We start from the raw sequence: 3453 nt of genomic DNA, 5'->3' as shown, positions 1-3453 counted from the left end.
CCCATAACAACAAAAGACAATACTTTATTGAACCTTTTCTGATAAGAAATGTGCGCTGCAAACGCAAGCATTTTTGACGATCGGTTCTGTCCAGTCTGCTCGTTTTATCGTGTTTAACCACAGCTGTCGTCGGTTTTTTGTCTGGCAGTGGCTGCAGATGTGCGATCAAATTTCTAATTTGAGGCTGTATTACGTCGATTCTGGCACCCAACATCACAACAAGATGATATTTTAAGCTCCTTATGTAGCCGAATCTGCGCTGGTTTGAATGGGCTGCCTCCAGTTTCCCCTTTGTTTTGCTGCCTCCAGCTAGTGCTGTGGCGTCGGCTGACCCTAGTTACCTGTGGAATATTAATTAGACAGGCCAAAATCGACCTGTTCTCAGCAGAGCTCCTGAGAAAGGAGCTGTAAAAATATATTGAGATGGTTTTTGGTACTTATACCGCAAATATATATTCTTAAAGACATCAAAACCTAAAATAAAACTCCAGAAAGGTGTACAATATGTGACCTTTAACCTTCATGTTCTGTGTAGATTATACTTGAGATTTTACATGTAAAAATAATACAAATCATACCAGTTATTTTACTTTGAATTTATTAATTAGGATCATTCACCCAGAAATACAATTTCTGCCATAATTTACTTAACCTCATGTCAAGAGTGTCTTTCTTCTGGGGAACACAAAAGATGATTCTTTCTGTTTTAGCCCATACAATCAAATTCCAGAACAGCATTGACCCCCTTCACTTTTCGACATTTTTCAAAATATTTTCTTCTATGTTCCACAGAAAGAACGTTTGGAACGGTCATTTTTGGATGAATTATCCCCCAATAAGTAGCATTGGTTTGTTTGAGACCCTAAAGAGAACGTGAGGGTTAAGGTCATTATTGTATAAACTCACTTGCGTGAAGGCTCAGACACAAATATATATTTCATTTCATCCTTACTCCCTGACTACAAAGACAAATAGTTCCTTGCAAACTGAGAGGAGGTGCAAGGGACTGATTTTCTGCAGTGGCGCATGGAAGAGACTCAGCAGAACGTTTAATCTCCGTGTGCTTTCTCAACCTAATGTGACAGCCCAACCGGCCCAGAGCGGCTCAGTACCCTGTAGTCCTCCCAATATCTGTCAGACCCCTGCTCTTCAGGCCTGCTCGGTTGGCTCATGTTCTGCGGAACTAGCAAGAGCAATCTGCTCAGTCAGATGTTCACTAGAACCCCTGCCCTGCTTCCAAAACAGATCTTCCAAAACAGTCACACCCTGAATTTTCCAATGCCTTCGTCAGCCTGCTGTGATGTCATAATGCATTGATGTCATTAGGACAGGGAACTGAGATTTGTTTTTCAGAAAATAGCAAAATCAAATGATTAATTATTCTATTAACAGTTTTATGAGTCTCCAGCGTAAATGTGGACTGGGTAGTCTGATTCCCGAAAGCCAGTGTAGTCTGATTCCCGAACTAATGCATTTTTTTTTTTTTTAAGATTTATTTTTTAGTGTTTTTATGCCTTTTATTTAGATAGGATAGTAGGTTGACAGGAAGCGAAGTGGGAGAAAGAGAGGAGGGTGGGATCGGGTAATACTGTGTATTCTGAATACATGTCTGAATACTAAATGAATTCTAAATAGCTTTTATGAGTTGATTCTTTTTATTGATTTAAAAACATATAGAGTGACAACGTTGATCCCTGACATGAGAATTTTTATTTTTAGTGAATCAAGTATATACAATGTTGTTTTAATTTGAAATATGTGATTTTACCAGGCTGTGATAGAGACTGTATTACGTTATGGAATTATAGCTTGGTTTGGTAACATATCAGTTAAGCTAAAATCACAAATAAATGGACTGGTTCATACAGCAATGAAAGTGATGGGGGTGAGGGAGTATCCCTCCTTCCAAACTCTTTTTGAGAAGACTATAGTTAAACAGGCTAGGAAAATTATTGCAGATCCCTCTGACGTCTTGTACTCAGAATACGAACTGCTTCCCTCAGGTACCAGCTGAATACCGGAAAAAATACCTGAATAGGTATAAACACCCTTTCATTCCTTTAGCAGTGAATCTCCTTAACTCAGGACATTAAGGTGGGGGTGAAATGAAGGTGTTTCAGGTATTGAAGGCATTTATGTGTTTTATTTTTTATTTATGTGTGTGTGTGTGTGTGTGTGTGTGTGTTATTGTATTATAATTTTATGTATTCTTGTGTGTGGCAGCCCTTATGTCCAGGACAAATTTCCTTAGGGCCAAATAAAGTAATCCTAATCCTAATATCTTTTATGAGCACAGCCAGTGCAGTTTGATTCCTGAACAAATGGTTCTTTATAGTAAATTAAAATATACAGTGTGTCTAATAATCTCTACATTTGGCAACAAACTTCTGAGGGCACTAAATACTGTAAGAAATACTGCATTTCTTTTTTCCAAATATTTGTTCCTCAGAAGTTCTAAAATATCATTAATGGAACCCGTTAATGAACCACAATGGAAATAAATAGAATAGAACTGAATAGAATCGAGCCTAGTAGAGCTGTCAGAGCTATAGTAATCCTTTGGCTGATGTTAATTGAATCCGATTAGCTCACAACATTTCCTGATTTGGTTTTGCCCTCTTTCCCCATCTTTTCCTTTCCTCTCTCCACTGGTCTATAAATAAAAGGTGGCAACAAGGCCAAACAAAAATCTGTTAAGAAGAATAGAACATGATCGCAGTGAGGCAGAGAAGAAAAATAAATCTTTTGAGTACAAAAAAAAAAATTCAAATTAAAACCTCTTTCTCTCCTTGGTGCAAATACACTAATCCTCAATCTCTTTACCTATCCTTCTCTTTAACAAACACACGCATACAGATCCGGGGAGAGAGGCAGTTCCCAGCATGCATCCACTGTTCTTTGTTTTTCACCTGCTGTTAGTCTAGGAACCTTTTCTAGCATCAGATAACTCCTCTCAGCAAGCAGCAAAAGGGGACGGTGACACGTGGAATTTCAAAGCGCTGCCATGGAGGCTGATGCACATTCAAGAAGCAGGATAATTAAGGTCACCCATTCAATTTCCTGTAAATCCGTGTATGCGCCTACGTGTTCTGCCTGTTACACATTAACAAAAACACAGCGGGTTGATTGAGAACGAAATATTAATATAGTATACTGACAGATGGCTGTAACAGAGGCAAGCCTTCAATTGTTTCATACTAGAATGTTGTTTTTCCTCTAGGTCTACAGAGATCTATTCATGCACTTTATTTAAATCAGTTTTTTGGACACATAAAATATATTTTATGTGGGGTCTCTTGGCTTTTCACAATTGAAACTGTTAATCCAAAATCATTCATATTCCATCTTGAGTTTCCAGGTTTTAAAATTTCACACTGCAGATTTGCAAACCCTGGCTTAATGGTCTTTCTTTTTTCATTTTGAATGACACTTTTGTTCAAAGTGACTTGCACT

Source organism: Sinocyclocheilus grahami, unplaced genomic scaffold (genome assembly GCF_001515645.1).
Source record: "Sinocyclocheilus grahami isolate Dianchi unplaced genomic scaffold, SAMN03320097.WGS_v1.1 scaffold3.1, whole genome shotgun sequence".
Lineage (NCBI taxonomy): Eukaryota > Metazoa > Chordata > Actinopteri > Cypriniformes > Cyprinidae > Sinocyclocheilus > Sinocyclocheilus grahami.
Note: the sequence above shows the minus strand (reverse complement) of the source record.